Genomic DNA, 22,861 nt, shown 5'->3' on the forward strand with positions numbered 1-22,861 from the left:
CACAAAATTGGATTACCGATTGTATGACTGGTAAAACCTTTACTGATATATATGCATATATATATATATAATTATATGTGTATATATATATATATATATATATATATATATATATATATATATATATATATATATATATATATATATATATATATGTATATATATATATATATATATATATATATATATATAATATGTGTGTGTGTGTTGTTCGTATGCATACGCATATATACATCCTGGGGAGAAGAGAAATAGAGATACACACCCACACACACACACATACACACGCGATGGAATAGTTATGTTTCACATATACATACAGACTTACATGCGTAGATACGCCTACAATTAATGGCGCACACACATGTGCACGTAAATCGGTTGATAGCTAAAGATAGATACGAGATTCGATAGAGAGTTTGGAAGGTAAAGAGAGAGAGAGAGGGGGAAGACGGCGAGAAACACAGTTAGAGAGAGAGAGAGAGAGAGACAGAGCCCGATTGAGGTATGGAAAAAGATATACGAAAATCTTGGTGAATAAGTAAAAAAAAAAAGAAGGATCTCTAAGAGAGAGACTTGTGGTTAGGGGTAGAGAAAGTTGAATAACAATAAGACCAACGGAGAAAAGAACGTGAGAATGGTTGTATAAAAGTACTAGTTTACATGTCTGTGTCTTTGTGGGCGTGTGTGAACACATCTGTAGGTGATTATATATATATATATATATATATATATATATATATATATATATATATATATATATATATATATATATTGATAGATAAACAGAAAGACAGATAAATAGTTAGATAGATATATAGATAAAGAGATAGATAGATATTTAATCTATGTATCTATCTATCTATACAGAGAGAGAGGTGGGAATGAGAGAAAGTGTTAGAGAAACAGAGACAGAGAGTCATATATATACACACACACACACACACACACACACACACACACACACACAGACACACACACACATATATATATATATACACATATGCAGACATATCTGCATATACATAACATATAAATATATGCCACATATATACATGTGGAATATATGTACATACATATGTATGGCTGGGTGTATATGAATGTATGTCTGTAGAAAAACGTTCAGTGCATATTTTGTGGGCTTCTAGAATTGATGTGTGTATATATATATATATATATACATACATATATATATATATATATATATATATATATATATATATATATATATATATATATGTACATATACATATATGTATATATGTATATATATATACATACATGCGTGTATGCATATATGTGTGTGTGTGTGAATATGTATATATATATATATATATATATATATATATATATATATATATATATGGTAATAAGTCTGGTTAAGATAGATTCAGTGTATAATTGTTGCTGTGAATGTGAGCACATTTATTCATTTGTGAGAGGGCGTGAGTGTAAATGCCTGTATGAATATATATACATGAGGGTCGGTGTGTGTTAGTGCTCGTGAGACGACATATACGCATTCTTATATATGTAGAGACACACAAGGATATATGGACTGTTGTATAAATCTATGTAAGTATGTAAGAATATATGTTGTGTATATGTGTGAGAGTCAGAATGTGTGTGTGTGTGCATGTGTATGTGTTTAAAAGTAGTGTTTTGATTATCTGATGTATAACAGACAGTAAACGATGTGTGCCTTGCTCTTATAAGCTTCAGACTAATTAAGTATGTGTGTATGAATGTGGCTATGTGTATAGAAGTGCATGTATCTACGAATGTTGTGTATATATATATATATAAATATATAGTTTTAGGGAAAAGAACCAAGGTTCATGAACTCATATATTTATATATATTTTACTCTGTGAAGCTCAATTTAATTTAATTTTTTATAAATCGATTTTAATTGAGTTTTTACAAGTAATTTTGGATTTTGTCCCTAATATTATTATTATTATTATTATTATTATTATTATTATTATTATTATTATTATTATTATTATTATTATTATCATCATATATATATATATATATATATATATATATATATATATATATATATATATATATATATATATATATATATATGTATATATATACATATATATACATATATATACATATATATATTTTTACATGTATCTACCTATCTATCTATCTATTTATCTACATAATATTAGATGCAATTTTATAGCTTTCTGTGTGTAAATACATGTGTGTTCCAAGGGTTTCACATTTCTGCAATATCCTCCCCAAAAGCCTGCAAAGACCAACACAGGGTGGGGACAGGTATTTTTCAAAACAATATTGGATCCCCTCCTCTGAAGGGTTCCGGATGAGCCCACCTCGAGGATGAGGGCAGCAACATCAAACTGCCTCATTCACCAAATGGCATGTTTCACACGAGGATTCAAGTAGTGAACATGTTGCAAAGCTAACGACATTGCTACAGCTTGGGCGCAGCTCTTCCGCTGATATTATTAAAATACATACATATATACATACACACACATATATATATGTATATATATATGTACATATATATGTATATATAAATGTATATATATATATATATATATTTATATATATATATATATATATATATATATATATATATATATATATATATATATATGTATATATGTATATATATATATATATATGTATGTATATATATGTATGTATGTATATATATGTATGTATGTCTGTATGTATGTATCTATCTCTCTCTACACACACACACACACACACATATATATATATATATTTATATTTGTATGTATGTATGTATGTATATATATTAATATTTAGCAGAAGTTACAGAGTGACTCAAGGGCTGAAAGATTCGTGAACTAGCACTTATAAATCTACTTCAATATATATATGTGTGTATGTATATGTTTTAGAATAAGATGCATGTGAAAAATACGCCATACCTATGAATATAAGTGCATGTATATATACATGTGCAATGTATATATACATGTATATATATATGTATATATATATATATATATATATATATATATATATATATATATATATATATATATATATATATATATATATATATATATTTATATACATATATCTATATATATATATATGTATATATGTATGTATATATATCTATATATTTATGTATATATATACATATATATATATATATATATATATATATATATATATATATATATATATATATATATATGTATATACATATGTATGTATACATACATACATACATAATACATATTAGTGTATATACAAGACAATGTTCTAGCACACATGTGCAACTATTTGCGCGTGGACAACAATTAACTGTAGTTTAGCAGAAGGCCAGTCCTCACCAGGCGAACATATATATATATATAGACAGTTATTGGAAAGCAGGCCACAACGTTGCATACGCCTCTTGTTAAATAAGTGCTCACATATTCATTTAGTAGACTGACAAAAGACAGAGATGCAGCAGACATTTTTTCATTATTGTGTCCCGTGAAAAGGGACGAATCCTTAGTTATATTCGTGCATTTGGGTAAGAGATTGAAAGCGATGGACAGAAGCCATTGTCAGTATGTATGACACTGGCAAAATAAAAGTTATATATGTATATCTGTGTTTCTGTATATGGATATGTGTATGAACATAACCGTGCGTGTATGTTTGTAGTTATATAAATGTAAATATACATACATACATATACATAGAGACATACATACATGCATACATGCATACACGTATATATATATACACTCACACATACATCTATATATATATGTATACATGGATATATATATATATGTATATATATATATATGTATGTATATATATATATATATATATATATATATATATATATATATATATATATATATATATATATATATATATATATATATATATTACGTATCTATTATACGCATATGACGGACATGTGTATTAATATGTATATATCTACATATATGCAATTACACACACACACACACACACACATATATATATATATATATATACATATATATACATACATATATATATATATATATATATATATATATATATATATATATATATACGTATATATATACAGGTATACACACATATATACATATATGTATATTTTTATACATATACTTCAAACACCCATGAATATATACATGCAATGTGGTTCATACAATACAACTCCATGTATATACACGTATATATATATAAAATAAAGATACATCGAAAAGATATGTAAAATATACGAAGCCTATATATTTTCAGTATATCTGAACAAAATTAAATATATACGTATATGTATTTATCCAAAAACGAGGTATATATATCATGTGTGCATGTGCCTGTGTGAGCATATATATATATTTGTGTATATATTTATAGATACTTATATATATATGCACATATATATAAATATATACATATATAAATATATACATATATACACACAGATATATATATATTATATATACACATATACATATGTACATACACACAGGCATATATACCCTTTTGCAAATGTATTATTCATTTATGATTGTGTATACATATACTAAATATATATATGTGTGTGTGTGTGTGTATTTGTGTGTGTATGCATCATTCTGTCTGTCTGTCTATCTATCTATCTACTTGTCTATCTATCTATCTATCTATCTACCTATCTATCTATCTATCTACCTATCTATCTTCCTATTTATATATCTGTTTGTGTCTCTGTGAGTCTGTCTGTCTATCTATATATATATATTTATCTATCTATCTATATGTCTGTCAACCTGTCTGTCTGTCAACCTGTCTGTCTGTCTCTCTCACTCTCTCTCTCTCTCTCAATATATATATATATATATATATATATGTATATATGTACGACTACATACATACGTATGTATATAGATGGATATATAAATACACAAAATATCATATATCTATCTATATACATGTACATCTGCATACGTACGTATATATATATGCATGCATGTATGTATGTATATATATGTATATATGTGCGTGTATGTATATATATATATATATGTATATATATATACACATATATTTATGTGTGTGTGTATGCATATATATATAAAGTATATATATATATATATATATATATATATATATATATATATATATATATATATATATATATATATATTGCATTCAGCCATAAGGAGAACATTTTGAATTTATTTTGGAGGAGATTAACTATACTTCAGTAGAGGGCTAGTTTATTCTTAATCAAGAATATTCTTGAGAGTGACTTCGAAGTTAATACATGGTCAGAGGATCTGGCTACAAACACACGCACACACACACACACACACACACACCACATGCACGTTTAGGAAGAGAGAGAGACAGAAAGACAGAGATAGATAAATGAGTAGATAGATAGATAGGCACACAAACACATACATACCTACATACATACAAATATACATACACATACATACATACATACATACATGCATACATACATATATATATATATATATATATATATATATATATATATATATATATATATATATATATATATATATATATATACAGACAGATAGAGAGAGAGAGAGATATATATTCAAAGCAATATTTCACCAACATATTCAAAAGAATCATATATATAAATATGTATGTATGCGTGTGTGCGCATGTATATATATATATACATATATATATATATATATATATATATATATATATATATATATATATATATATATATATATATATATATATATGTATATATATATATATATATATATATATATATCCATATCTCAATCTGTCCATTATCTATCTATCTATTTATATTTAAATGTATGCATAGAAATACACATATACAGGTATAGCTTTACATATATATGTATGTATATGTTTATACACACTACACACACACACACACACACACACACACACACACACACACACACATATAGATATAGAAATATAGGTAGATAATTAGTGGGATATACATATACCCACCTGTGTGTGGTTATACCGTATCTCTGGTGTATGAATTTATACGTTTATACATTCGCACACTCACATACACACACAACCACAGACACACACACACACACACACACACATATATATATATATACATGTGTATACACACATGCATAGAGCTTTCTATCTATCTATCTATCTATCTATCAAACTATTTCTCTCTCCCTCTCTCTTTCTGTCGCTCCATATATATAGATATATATATGTATATGTGCGTGTATGTGTCTGTGTGAGTTTTGCATTTGTGTACGTGTTTGTGTGTAGATATGTTTATACAAACACACACACGCACACACACATATATACATGTATGTGCCCCTGTGTAACCATATATGTGTCTATGTGTATAAATGTACGTATCTATTTTGTATATATACATACACCTACATATATGAACACGATTACATGGTTATACATATATATACACACACACATACACTCACATATCTATATAAATGTGACGCATATATTCATATACACATAATTATCAATGTAGTCATAGGAATATATGTGTGTGTAGTTATATATACATACATACTCACACACAGACACACACTAGTATATATATATATATATATATATATATATATATATATATATATATATATATATATATATATAGATATGCAGGGCAGGGAATCAATCTAGAGTAATAATTTGTAGTTTTGAAATCAGTAGTTCTTTGACTGCTATTTCTGAATTCTCAGTATGTTGGAGAAGCAGGTTACTGTCAATCCCTATATATTTATGATTATATATATATATATATATATATATATATACACAGATGTATGCACCCACTCCATCTAAGTTCAGGACCAGGTATTGCAATAGTCTAGGGTTCAAAGGCCCACAGCTCTTCCATTCCCTGCCACAAAAATTAAGAAATTTGCATAAAGGCGGAAATATATGTCTTCAAAAAAGGAACCAGACGTCCTCTTCGCAACACCGGATGAGCCAAGAGCCCGACATGAGGTGCAGACGAGGGCCGCGGATATCAAACTACCTTATACACCAAATGGTCCAACAGATGGGACAAAGGTACATACAGGAGCAGTGATGTGAAATGCTCCAGACTGAGGAAATAAAAAAAAAACAAAAAACAAACATAGAGGTGCTCCAGCATGTATGTGTACATATATACAGAAAATATAAAATAATATAGAGGTACGTTTATAGTATACATAAATGTGGGTGGAGGAGTGGCTGTGTGGTAAGAAGCATGCTTACGAACCACATGCGTCTGAGTTCAGTCTCACTGCTTGACACCTTGGGTAAGTGTCTTCTATTATAGCCATGATTCGTCCAAAACCTTTCGAGTGGATTTGGTAGACGGAAACTGCAAGAAGCCCGTCGTATATATATATATATATACATATACATATGTGTATATGTGTGTGTGTGTGTGTGTGTGTGTGTATGTGTTTGTCTGTCTGTGTTTCCCACCAACATCGCGTGACAACTGATGCTGGTGTGTTTACGTCCCCGTAATATAGCGGTTCCACAAAAGTGACCGATAGAATAAGTTCTAGGCCTACAAAGAATAACGCCTGGGGTCGATTTGCTCGACTAAAGGTGGTGCTCAAGCATGGCCGCAGTCAAATGACCGAAACGAATGAAAGGATACAAGTATATACAGATGCATAAAATTTTGTATACGTAAACGTGTATGTGTATGTGTGTGTGTCTGTGTGTCTGTGTGTGTGTACGAGTATATAATGAGTAAATTGATATCTTCTTTTTTCTTTTATTCTTTTACTTGTTTCAGACTGTGGCCATGCTGGAGTACCGCATCTTTAGTCGAACAAATCGACCCCAGAACTTATTCTTTGTAAGCCTAGTACTTATTCTACCGCTCTCTTTTGCTGAACCGCTAAATTACAGGATCGTAAACTCGCTACCATCTCTTGTCATGCGATAGTAGGGAGGACACACAATGACACAAACAAAAATATATGTATATCTATATATATATATATATATATATATATATACACACACACACAGACACACGCACACACACACACACATATATATATGTATATGTATGCATATGTATGTATATAAATATATAGACAGATATTTCTGTATATGCAGCGGGCTTCTTTCAGTTTCCCTCTACCAATTTCAGCCAGAAGGCTTAGGTCGGCTCTAGGCTATAGTAGAAGACACTTAACCAGATTGCCACGCACTGGGACAGAACCCTGAACGATGTGGTTGGGAAGTAATCTTTTTAACTTACAGCCACGCTTCCACCTGTATAAGTATATATATATATATATATATATATATATATATATATATATATATATATATATATATATATATATATATATATATATATACATATATATATATATATATATATATATATATATATATATATATATATATATATATATATATATATATACACACATATATATATATGTGTGTGTGTTTGTATGAATATATATATATATATATATATACACGACAGGCTTCGTACAGTTTCCGTCTACCAAATCCACTCACAAGGCTTTGGTCAGCCTGAGTAGAAGATACCTGCCCAAGGTACCATGCAGTGGAACTGAACCTGGAACCATGTGGCTGGTAAGCAAGTTACTTATCACACGTATATGTATATGTATATATATATATATATATATATATATATATATATATATATATATATATATATATATATATATATATATATATATATATATATATATACATATATATATATATATATATATATATATATGTATAATATATATATATATATATATATATATATGTATGTATATATATATATATATATATATATATATATATATATATATATATATATATATATGTATATATATATATATATATATATATATATATATATATATATATATATATGTATGTATATATATATATATATATATATATATATAGATAGATAGATAGATATCTAACGAGTGTCAGCTCAAGTGTGTGACCATGTCGGTGCTACACTGTTATTATTGAGATCCTTCTGTGACATGTGACATTCAGTGAATAAGGGAGTTTGATGTCGCTACTCTCATTTGATCCTCTTACCGCGAGGTAGGTTCATCTAGGACTCTCGACGGGAAGAGATGTAGTTCTGATTTGAAAACACATTCACTTTGTGTTGTTCTCTTATGCTTTATATATATATATATATATATATATATATGCTGTGTGTATATATATATGTATATATGCATATATACTGTATATATATATATATATATATATATATATATATATATATATATATATATATATATATATATATATATATATACATACATATATACCTACATATATATATATATATATATGTATATGTGTGTGTGTGTGTGTGTGTGTGTGTGTGTGTGTGTGTGTGTGTGTGTGTGTGTGTGTTTGTGCCCCCACCATCACTTGACAACAGATGCTGGTGTGTTTACGTCCCCGTAAACTAATGGTTCGGCGAAACAAGAGACCGAAAGAATAAGTACTAGGCTTACAAAGAATAAGTCCTGGGCTCGATTTGCACGACGAAAGGTGGTGCTCCAGCATGGCCGCAGTCAAATGAATGAAACAAGTAAAAAAATAAAAGAATAAAAGAATATTTATATATATCTTCATACAGATATATATACATATCTGTATATATGCCTATAGATACAGGGATATATATATATATATATAAACACACTTATACTATTGTCTGGAAATGCCTTATTACTTAACACCCTCACTGGTTAGATTTCCACGCATTTACATACTTACGTTTTATAAAATTTTCGTCGGGTTTTGCAACCTCTTCCATAGTCTGTCTATATATTTAGAGAGATAGACAGATAGAAAAATAGATAGATATATATAGAGATAGATATGCATATATATATATATATATATATATATATATATATAAGTAGAGAGAGGAGGGAAGAGAGTGAAAGGTTAGACTAATACATCTATTTATTGATTATGCACCTATGTTCGTCTTTTCTTATTCTGTATATATATTTCAACCATATATATATAGAAAGAGGGAGAGATAGATAGACACACACACACACACACACACATGGTTCGTTGGCACTCCGTCGGTTACGACGACGAGGGTTCCAGTTGATCCGATCAACAGAACAGCCTCTCGGGGAGTTCTCGGGGATATTCAGCGTGATAAACAGTGTGACAAGGCTTGCCCCTTTGAAATACAGATACAACAGAAATAGGAAGAAAGAATGAGAGGACGTTGTGCTGAAAAAGTACAGCAGGGTTCACCACCATCCCTTGCCGGAGCCTCGTGGAGCTTTAGGTGTTTTCGCTCAATAAACACTCACAACGCCCGGTCTGGGAATCGAAACCGCGATCCTACGACCGCGTGTCTGCTGCCCTAACCAACCACTGGGCCATTGCGCCTCCATACATACATACATACATACATACACACGCAGACATACACACGCAGACATGTGTCACGGTGAATCTCCTTGAGAACTACGTTAAGTGCATACGTGCTTGTGGAGTGCTCAGCACGTTAATTTCACGAGCAGGCTGTTCCGTTGAGCGGATCTTCTAGAACCCCCCGTCGTATAACTGAACGTGCTAGTTTAAGCATGGCAGAGCCATCTTTCTCTATGTCTCATTACTTCCCATCAGAAATTGAAAAACAGAGAGTGAGAAGGGTGGGGGAGAGAGATTCCTCAGTATATTTCTGGTACTTTATCACTCAAGAAATAATGGAAAGAAAAATTGACATCGATGATATTTGAACCAGAAATGTAGAGAGTTGGAAAGAGCATAGCATTAAATTCTTTCCGCTGTTCTTTCGACTGCGTCAGTTGCAACATTAATTGAGGACATAAATTCCGCCGAGGTCGACTTTGCCTTTCATCCTTTCAGGGTCGATGAATGAACTACCAGATGAGCACCGGGGCTGGTGTAATCAACTTGCTTCCTCTCATTGAATTGCAGGCCTTGCGACAAAATGTGAGATGAATATTGTTGTTATTGTTGTTGTTGTTGCTGATGCAGTTGTCACCACCGTCGCTGTTATTATTACTATCAGATTTAAGGCGGCGAGCTGGTAGAATCATTAGCACGCCGGGCGAAATGCTTAGTGGTATTTCGTCTGTCTTTACGTTCTGAGTTCAAATTCTGCCCAGGTCGACTTTGCCTTTCATCTTTTCGGGGTCGATAAACTAAGTACCAGTTGTGTACTGGGGTCGATGTAATCGACTACTCCCTTCTCTCCAAATTTCAGGCCTTGTGCTTAGAATAGAAAGGATTAATTGAGGACGTAAGGAGGGGAGGTGCCAGAATCGTTGGCACATCGGGCAAAATGCTTAGCAGCATTTCGTCCGTGTTAACGTTGTGAGTTCAAATACCGCCGAGGTCGACTAAACCTTTCGTCCCTTTAAAGTCGATGAAATGAGTATCAGTCCAGGACAATTGCTGGCCTGGAACCAAATTTTGAAATCATTATCGTCTTTACCTTTCGTCGTTTTGGTGTCGAGAAAATATTTACCATTTGAGCACTGGGGGTCGGTGTAATCGACATGGCCCCTCCCCCGCAATGTTGGCTTTGTGCCAGAATTTGAAACGAATATTAATAGAAGATGTGTGGTTGCAAACTGACAGAAATGGTAGCATACCGGGAGAAATGCTTGACAGAATTTCGTTCCCCTTTACGTTATGACTTAAAATTACACCCATTTCGATTCTGCTTTTTCATCATTTTGGGGCGATAAATTATGTACCAGTTGAGCATTGGGGACGTTGTAATCGATATACCCATGACCTCATCGAGCTGGCCTTGTGACAAAATTTGAAACCAATATAAATAGAAGACGTAAGAAAACAAGAGCTTGCGGTATGCTGATGAGAAAATTACGGAGGGTGAGCGCTAAGCAGGGATAAGAAAAATTGCAATGATATTGTGAGTCCGAATATGTTTGAGGCACGTTCGAACAGGGGAGCAAGCTACTCACTGAGTTTTGCCACGGAGAATATATCACGTCTATTGACAAATGGTGTGTATGCTTCTAGATCAACTCGCAGCGCCATCTACCTGTACTGTGAGATGTTTGTATTACGGCGTAGTTATCTCCTCTTCGGTCACAGACACGAAACAGACGACACTGCCAGCTGAATGAAGAGATTACCTATCTTATGCTTTTCCAGTTACCGTACGATGACTGGCAGCACTATACAGTGGCTCACCATAAGGAAATAACGGAGGAGGAGCGCTAAACTGTGATAAGTAAAATTGCATAAGAGAGCTAATCTCTTAATTCAGTTCATAGTGTCGTCTCTTTAGTGTCTGTTACCGAAAAGGAGAAATCTAGTAAGAATTGAATAGATAGAACAACAATGCAGCGCAGAATTTTGTCAGAGACCATGTCGCGGTCTCAAATCGACGAAAATATTTTGGCAAAATAAATTTAAATGTTGAAGTGAATCTAACAGTTTTTGTGTGTGTTTAATGGCTTAGAAACACCTTCCACGCTGCAATTGTTTTTGTTTCAGCACACGATCTCAGATCAGGTCACTTGCTATGCAAGTACATCTCAATAGAAAAAGATATATGCTCCTTAACACAAACTGTAAGATTCTTTTCTACACTAGGCACAAGGCCCGAAAGTTTGGTGGGAGAGGGGCCAGTCGATTAGATCAACCTTAGCACGCAACTGGTACTTAATTCGTTGACCCCGAAAGGATGAAAGGCTAAGTCGACCTCGGCGGAAATTGAACCCTGAACGTAAAGACAGACGAAACACTGCTAAGCATTTCGTCCGACGTGTTAACGTTTCTACCAGCTTGCCGCCTTACAAGCTAAGATTCTACAAGGTGTCAACAAGGTCTGGGTGCATGGAGTAGATAAAATCATAACATAAACAATTAGATATAAGAAATAATAATTTCTTAAAGTATGTGTTAATCCCCATGTGGGTACATGGAGTAAATAAAATCATAACATAAATAATTAAATATAAGAAATAATAATTTCTTAAAGTATGTATTAATCCCCATGTACCCAGATTTTATGGACACCTTGTAAAAGAAAGATATAAGTATGGAATTTGGCATAGGTAAGTCATATAAGTCATAAAAAAAGGAAGAGTCGTCGTCAATGAAGGTATTTAATAACAAGATGGCCAGACATTATAATCACTGAATGAATGAGAAAGTCATAAGTATCTAGGAAGTTATATAATCTGACAGAGGACTAACGAGAGAAATGAAAGCGAAAATTCAGTAAAAGTACATAAGAAGGCCAAAGAAGTTGATGTAGTCGAAGCTAAATGGCTCGAATCTAGTGAAAGCCGTAAATACTTGAGCAGTATCATAACTTAGATATTCAGGAGCTTTTGTAGATTAGGAAAAATCTGAATTAGTAAATGTAGATAGAAGAAAGAGGAAAGATTTCAATATGAATGGAGGACTCCACCCAAGGCTACATTGACCTTGAAATGAATGTGGGAGACGTTTAATATCAGGAGAAGACCGCGTGGAGCTAGCTAGAGTGGATATAGCCTCCTATGTAGGTAATAGTGAGGCAATTTTATTAAGAGCTGATAGTGTAATAATAAGAGATAGGGAAACCAAAACCCAAATGAAGTTAAAAACCAAAAAAAAGAAGAAAGTTTATCTGACTGGCAAGAGAAGGCTTTTCCTGGTAGATTTCCAAAGATAGTGGCAGAAAATAGTAATAGTGAGACATGGCTGTGGTTGCAGAGACGAAGGCTGAAAAGAGAGACAGAAAGTTTGTTAGTAGCAGCACATGATCAGCCATTGAGGTCTAATTGGACAAAAGCCAAGATAGACAAAAATCAGGTAAATTCCCGATGTAGTTTATGTAAATGAAAGGTGGAAAGTGTTGCTCGTATAGTTAGTGAGTGTAGTACGCTGGTGCAGAGAAATATGAATAAAGAAATGACAATTTAGGGAGAATAATCCACTGGGAGTTGTGTAGAAAGCTGGGATTTGAATATACTGATAAGTGGTATGAATATGAACCTAGTAAATTGCTAGAAGTAAGAAATGTGCGATTTTAACATTCTGACTGATAGAGTAATAGAATCAAGAAGGCCTGATTCAGTAGGAGTAGACAAAGGGGATAAAAAGTGCCAGATAATTGACTTTTAAGTCCGAAATGACGAAAAAGTGATGATGAGAGAAAACAACAAGGTACCAGGATCGAGCCATTGAATTACAGAGACTATGGAAAGTGCGGGTAAAATGTATCCCCGTGGTTATATAGGTACATTAGGAAGTAACAACTCTAAAGATTTGAATCCAACGATGGAGGAAACAGGCATAAAACGTAGTCTAGTGCAGCTGCAGAAAACAGTGTTATTAGGGACAGCTAGGATACTTAGGACGGTTCTTGGCATCTAAAATTATTTGTTATAGACCTATGTTAGGAATTGTTCTTTTGCAACAGTTTAATCTGTTATGCGTCAATGAAATAATAATAATGATAATAATAATAATAATAATAATGATAATAATAATAACGATGCTGATGATGATGAAGATGAAAACAAAACGATAACAACATATATGGCAATATACAACAACAAAATAGATTTAAAAAGCTAGCAAATGAAGAAGAAATACAACAATAACAACAACAAATCCGAAAAATGAGAATCCGAGTTGAAATAACTGTTCTCCAATATCGGTTTGCCGAATTTCAAGAATTAAGGTGTAGATGACATTTTTCGATTAAGTTTGCCTTTGTTACGTCTCCGAGAGGATTTTGTAGTTCTGAGAATAAAGTTTGCGTGGCTGAGGTAGAAAGGAATCACGTACACTTGTTATAGAAATACACTCTAGATTGAAAGTTGTTGAGAAAAGATAAGAAATCAACCAAGTAATCGAGTGACGTTTGGAGAGAAACAGAAACAGTTCCCATTATTGTTGTTGTTGTTGTTGTTGTTGTTGTGGTGGTGGTGGTGGTGGTTGTTGTTATTGCTGTTGTAACCGCTCCTTTTTTAATTAACCACCTGCTATAAAGGTATTTCAAACATAGCATCGGCAAACACACTCATAACGTGCACGCACACTGTGATCTATACATACATACATACATACGTACATACATAATACATACATACATATATATATATATATATATATATATATATATATATATATATATATATATATATATATATATATATATATATATATATATATATATGTATGTATATACACATACATATATATATACATATATACATACACACACATGTATATATATAGATATATGTTTATATGTATGTATATATATATATATATATATATATATATATATATATATATATATGCACATATATGCATATATGTATATGTATATACATACATATATATATATATGTATATATATATATATATATATATATATATATATATATATATATATATATATATATATATATATATATATGCAAGCATACACACACGTATACATACATATACATATAAATATGCCTACATATACATATACCATATATATGAATATGTATATACATATACATATACATACCATATATATATATATATATATATATATATATTATATACACACACACGCGTACATACACACACACGCACGTACACATACACACACACACATACATACCACTAAAGATACGACGAGTGTATATCTGTATTAGTGCGTTTTTGATATATATATATATATATATATGCGCGCGCGCGTGTGTGTGTGTGTGTATGTGTGTGTGTATGTATATATATACACATGTATGTATGTATAAAGACGTGTGTTTCTATTTGTGAGTTTGTGTGTATATTTGTATGTGTTTCTGCGTGCTTATGTGTATATACAGTGGAAGAAGCAAATTTAAAAGATTATGGAAGTGTTTTCTCGAAGTGCCACTACTATTAAAAGAACATTATTGTTAAAAGAATCCTGATTGACTCCCCCTGCTTGTATTTATCTCGTATGCATGCATATGGAACGGGTAGTTATGCACACGTTTTTGATGCCTTGCTTCTGTCTTTCTCATAGCCTTCGTGTGTGTGTATAAATACGCACACACACACACACACACCCACATACATACACGCTCTCTGTCTCAGACACATATGCCTCTCTCTTCCTCTCTCTCTCACACACATATGCCTCTCTCTTTCTCTCTCTCTCTCTATATATATATGCATATATATACACACACACATATATATATATGTTTGTGTATACAAATATGTTTGTATATATATATATATATATATATATATATATATATATATATATATATATACATATTCTTTTTATTTCCCTTTATACTTCGAATTTCCATCCTTTTCCAAAATAATTCCTTATATTGAACTCTAACATTTCCCTCTGTTTAACCATCTCACATAGTCTCCGATGAAAGGATATTTTTGTACTCTATTTTTATTTATTTATTAATTATTTTTTAGGCGTGAAAATGCATATTTTACCACAGAAATAATTAAAATCTCAAAAAATATAAATACTTATCGGCCGCAGAGACCCGCGATATACTGAGAGTCCGCGATATACTGAGAGTCCGCGATATACTGAGAGTCCGCGATATACTGAGAGTCCACGATATACTGAGAGTCCGCGATATAAATTTACATATATTAGCCAGAAAAATCCAAAACGTACCGAGCGTTATAAAAAGCAAACGTCCAGTCAACATTACGGTGTTTGGAGTGATCACTAGTGATGTCGACGTTATGCCTCCATTCATCTTCCCACATGGTCTCACACTCAACATGGAGGCCTACATCAAGTGCCTGGAGGAGGTAGTGCTGCTCTGGGTGAAGTGGGTGGCTGCTGGAAGACCTTATGTCTGGCAACAGGTCTCTGCACCATGTCATACAAGCAGAAGAACCCAGTCACGGCTGTCAGACAATTTCTGCGACCACATCACCACTAACATCTGACCACCTAACTCCCCAGACTGTAACCACCTTGATTATTATTTGTGAGGTGCAGTTGACCGAGAGACCAACACAACTCCTTTATAACACCAAAAATGAACTGAAGACATGGATTATGGCAGCATTCACCATCTTAAACAGGGAGACCGTCCAGAAGAGTTGCAGGAAATTCTGAAGTCGTCTGGAGGTCATCGTTGAAGCCAATGGCGATTCTATTGAATAAATTTACTCCTTAGTATTTCAAGATATTTTTTATGTAATTTTGCTAAATATATCTGTTAAAATGAGATGTCAGGGTTATTTTCATTTTTGCACAATTTAGACAATTTATTCACTGCATTCTCTGCGTTCACTACCAACATGCATAGATATGAACGCTTACACATATATACAAGAATGTATGTACTTTTTATATGCGTGCATTTATGAATATATGTATAAATAGCTGCGTAAATGCATGCATACACACATATACACTCGCGCGGATACACGCATATATAATCCATTTAATGTTCTCTTATCCATTCATACATGTACCACACGTAGTTTAGTGGAGCAGATTATCTACGGTCGGATGCCCTTCCTATCGCCAACCCTCACCTAGTTCCAAGAAAGGTAATGTTTCCATACATACATACATACATACATACATGTATGCATGCATGTATGTGTGTATATTTATATATGTATATATATATGTATGTATGTGTATATATGCGTGTGTGTGTGTATATATATATATATATATATATATACATATATATATATATATATATATATATATATATATATATATATATATATATATTTATATATATATATATATATATATATATATATATATATATAGAGAGAGAGAGAGAGAGAGCGAGAGAGACAGACAGCCAGACAGTCAGAGACAGAGAGGTAGAGAGAAAGAAACGGAGAGAGAAAGGTAGTGGTAGAGAGAGTAACTGTCATATGTATGAATGTGTTTATATACATATGTGTGTGTATGCATTTTCATACACACTCATTCACACACACGCAGACACATTCACATACACCCTGGCACACACACACACACACACACACACACACATACACACGCACACATAAGTATGCGTCAATCTATAAAGATCTATGCTGGCTTGTGTGTCTGGGTGCGCGTACGAACGTATGTCTCTACGTACGTGTTTATTGATCTTTGACTTACAAAAGTCGTAAATGTCTATGTGTGTGTATATATTCATATATGTGTGCATGTAGATTTTGTAGGAGCCATATTGTCATGTTCGGGTTAGGAAACAACGGTCAAGCATGATGGTAGAATTGTCTTGTGATATTTTGAGTTCTATGTCTGGCAATTTTTATTTCTTCCCCTGTCATAATCTTAAGACAAACCTTTTCCATTCTCTCAATGGCAAACACATAAACACATACACACATATATGACTGCATGGATATATATATGCACACACACACATCAGTGTTTATACATGCATACATACATACACAAAGACACACATACATCTATATATATATATATATATATATATATATATATATATATATATATATATATGTATATGTATATATGTATATATATATATGTGTGTGTGTGTGTGTGTGTGTCTGCGTGTGTGTGTATATATATATAGAGGGTGGGGTGTAAAAGTTTTTCATAATAACCTTTGGAATGTTAGAGTTAGCTGTGAGCTGTAAAATATATTTTATTAAAGTATTTATGGCATGGCAACTAACATGATTGTGAGATATCTATTTGTATGTTAGGTGCACAAAGTGAAACGATTAAATATGCGAATATAGAGAAAGATTTAAATGACAGAATATATGACGCAGTTGGATGTCTGCTACATTATCTAAAGGTTAAAATAGATTTACTTATGTACAGACGTGCATATAAATAAATATATTAATATGTAGAAATACGTTTGGTTTTGCGAAAGGGAGAAAGAGAACTCAATACCTTTAATAGAATGTAAATATGCTTTTCATAGTCCTATAGTGTTCTCAGCTCATAGGATATCATAGGATATCATAGGATATCATATCATATATAATTCGATGTAAACTATAGTTAAAAAGCGCTTCTACTAGTTTCTTGCCAGTAAGACACGTAGTTAAGCAAGTTTTTGTAACGTGCCTTGTATCTCCAAACAATCTCCAAGTTCTGAGCACATGCATTATAGTATCTTAAAATCAGGACCCTGGTACATAAGAAACCGCAAGAAAAGAGAAAAAGTTTGATGGAAAATGTCGAATGAGAAGACAAACGGAAAAAGAAACGAAAAGAAATTTAGAGTTACGTCTCCCTTAATCATAGAAATCATAATTAAACTAGTTGTTTAGAATACAGTTATTCTTCGCCATATGGCGGTTCGCTTATCACGCACTCCGTGCATCGCGGTTCACCTATTGCTCTCAGTACATCGCGGTTCACCTATCGCGCACTCAGTACATCGCAGATTGTTCTGGCTAATATATGTAAATTTATATCACGGACTCCTCAGTGTATCGCTGGTTGTTGTGGCCGATAGGTAGTTATATCTTTTTAGATTTTTATTATTTCTGTGGAAAGTTTTGGAACGTAACACCCGCGATAGTCGAGGGATTGCTGTATTTCAACATACAGGGTTCCAAATCTGCGATACTGTTATTCAGTCTGAAGTCGGTGGTGTCCTCATGTTCGCCAAAAGAAATTTTTCCATATGGTTGTATTTGTTGAAAATTTCGGATCTAGATTTAAGAAGTGTGGTCGAATGTTTGGAATTCAACTGAAACAGCGATATATCAGTTACGCATATGTTGCATTTCTTACGACCATTTACATATGGCGTGGATTTCTCTTCGATTCTCCCGCGATTGCATTCGGTGTTCGTAACCACTTGTATTAATGGCAAGAAAAGTACCAGTAGCTTTTATTTTGATAATTGTACATTACGTAATATTCATATCTCAGAAAACGGAGTACGTTTTTCGTTTATCTTAGCTCAACGGAACAATAAACAATGCATAATAGATATACAGATATGATATATAATATGATATGATATGATATATATGTGTGTGTGTGTGTATATATATATATATATATATATATATATATATATATATATATATATATATATATATATATGGGAGATTATACAAAAAATAACAACAGACGAGGACAGGTGGTGTAAATAACAAAAGTATATATTAGTATGATATATATATATATATATATATATATATATATATATATATATATATATATATATATATATATATATATATAAATATATATATATATATATATATATATATATATAAATATATATATATATATATATATATATATATATATGTACACATTTATATATATATGCATGTGTATATATATAGGCGTACCCGCTGATCACAACTTCGCCAAGCAAATTATTTTATTTGTTAATTAAAGTTCGAAACCTACGTCCGGTAACAAAATATGGTAAATGTTTTTATTTTTCATTCCCTTCGAAATTGATCTTAACCGTGGATTGAATTTTAACTGTTCCTTCTAGCATGAAAGGTGTCCTGTTAGGGTCACCTCCTTTGTGTTGTAAATATACATTAATTTTATCTGAAAAATATACTGTCTATTGACAATTTTATACATGCTAGACTACCGGTATATATATATATATATATATATATATATATATATATATTTATATATATATATATATATATATATATATATAGGCCAAAAGTCACCCGACAGTAAATCAAAATTCCTCCATAAACACTTAATATTCAATTTTATTTATTCATCCAATGTTTAATAATTGAATGCTGTGAGTTCAAATCACTGTTTCTTTTTCATCATTTGCTTATTTATTTTTTGTTTTAATCTTTGAATTAAATCGTTTTGATTTACTGTCGGGTGACTTTTGACCATCCCTGTATATATACATACAGAGAGAGATAAATAGATAGACAGATAGATAGATAGATAGAGAGAGAGAGAGGGAGAGAAAGAGAGAGTGAGAGAGTGAGAGAGAGAGAGACAGAGAGGGAGAGAGACAGAAGAAAAAGAGAAAGAGACCCATATGAAAGAAAATGAATTTATTTTTATAGATGATAGATCCCCGTTTGAACCAAAATGTGTCTCTTCAGTTTCGGAGCGGTAAAAAAAAAAAGAAAAACCGCCCAGATACATTTTAGAACCACGTACGTTTAAAGTTAAACCTTATAAATTGTAGATACAGATGTTTTGAACGTCATATTTTATTTACTTAGATGTGGTATTTGAGTCCTTGCTTCGCTTTACCTTCTCTAAGTCGACGTTTGCTGGATAGACGTAGTCAAGTGTGAAGGTATAATGTCTGAAGCTTGTAATGTCGCAAATAATGTTGTTATTTAATATGTTGTTCTTATTGCTGTTTAGCTCCAAGTCAATATAATATCAAAAGTTCTCCAAACATACCTTTTCCTGCTTTGAAGATCTATCTTTGACTACAATTTAAAGTCGTTGGGTTTTAGATCAACTCCAGTTAATGGAATCAAAACGGTAGCCCTTGAGATAGAAAATGCACACCCCAGGTTTAATAGACGGGTAGAGATCTTTGCACACAGAGAAAAATTTTAAATTTTGTTGAGGAATGGAGCCAGATTTAATACACACCAGTTGAGAGCAACAAAAGCCCTCATGTTCAGATCTCTAGCGCGGTTGATGCAGATGAGACAGGTAAACGTTCAGGAAAAATAAAGCAAGCAATTTACTTTTGCATGGGGGAAATTCGCTAAGAAATCCAGGTTCGATTACATCAGCGTTTATCAACCTTACGTGGAATATTTGTATCTTTATGAGCGCAACATATAATGTAGCAGTAGTTTTAATAAATTTCAGGCTTTCATTTAGAATAGAAGGCCAGTTTAACAAAGTAGGTTTCTGTTAAGGTCCAGCAACGATAGCATTAAAATCTTAAACTATAACTACATTTACGGCCGAGGTTAAAACTAAAGGTCAGGGTCTAATTAACTTCTTATTTTTTTCTCTAGCAAATACGGAAGCAAACTCCGAAGAGTTTTCATTTTATTTTCCAATTTCTTTGCGAAGTGTAGACATCCCAGTACTACCTTAATAAGGAGAAACTGAATCAATAAATAAATACAACAGAAAGAGTTATTTCTTTTATGAGGGCCACAGACGTTAAGCATTTGAATAATTCATATGTCAGGCACACCATCTATAATAATATTCTTAGTTTTGACAGTCTCAATGTAAGGAACATCAGAAAGCTGATAGGAAAACTTGTGCACTGAATAAATGAATATATATATAAATGAAAAACTACACATTACGGGACAAAATATCAAATGAAGTTCAACCCCTCCTCAGTTGTCTACTATGATATTACGCCCTGTTTCTGCACCCAATAAATATGAAGAAGACTCCAAATACGTTTCAGCATATTCTGACATCATAAGCGAAATATTCTTTGCACAGATTTAGAGAAATAATGTGAATGTCGTTTTCTTTAATCTTTAGTTATAATAGAGACGATGTTTACATTAATCTCAGCGGTTACTCAGAGTAACAGCGTCACGTTTGTTACTTTTGTAGAGTACAATTTATTCTTAAACAACATACTTTTCTTTTTCGTTGTCTTGTTTCAGTCATTTGACTGCGGCCATGCTGGAGCACCGCCTTTTTAGTCGGACAAGTCGACCCCCGGACTTATTCTTTGTCAGGCTAGTACTTATTCTATCGGTCGCTTGTGCCGAACTGCTAAGTTACGGGGATGTAAACACGCCAACATCGGTTGCCAAGGGATGATGGGGGGGGGGGGGCAAACACAGACATGCAAACACACACACACATATACGACGGGCTTCTTTCAGTTTCCGTCTACCAAATCCACTCACAAAGCTTTTATCGGGC

General features: G+C 32.1%; 1 long non-coding RNA gene across 1 annotated transcript in view; it reads left to right on the forward strand.

Moving 5' to 3' along the window:
- Positions 1 to 1,486: 1,486 nt before the first annotated feature.
- The window catches only part of LOC128247695 (uncharacterized), a 170,482-nt gene continuing 149,107 nt past the window's right edge, over positions 1,487 to 22,861 (forward strand). The window contains exon 1 of the long non-coding RNA XR_008264062.2: positions 1,487 to 1,575. This is a non-coding gene — a long non-coding RNA (uncharacterized LOC128247695). The remainder of the gene's footprint in view (positions 1,576 to 22,861) is intronic.

This window comes from Octopus bimaculoides, chromosome 4 (genome assembly GCF_046866305.1).
Source record: "Octopus bimaculoides isolate indiv1 chromosome 4, ASM4686630v1, whole genome shotgun sequence".
NCBI classification, from domain to species: Eukaryota; Metazoa; Mollusca; class Cephalopoda; order Octopoda; family Octopodidae; genus Octopus; species Octopus bimaculoides.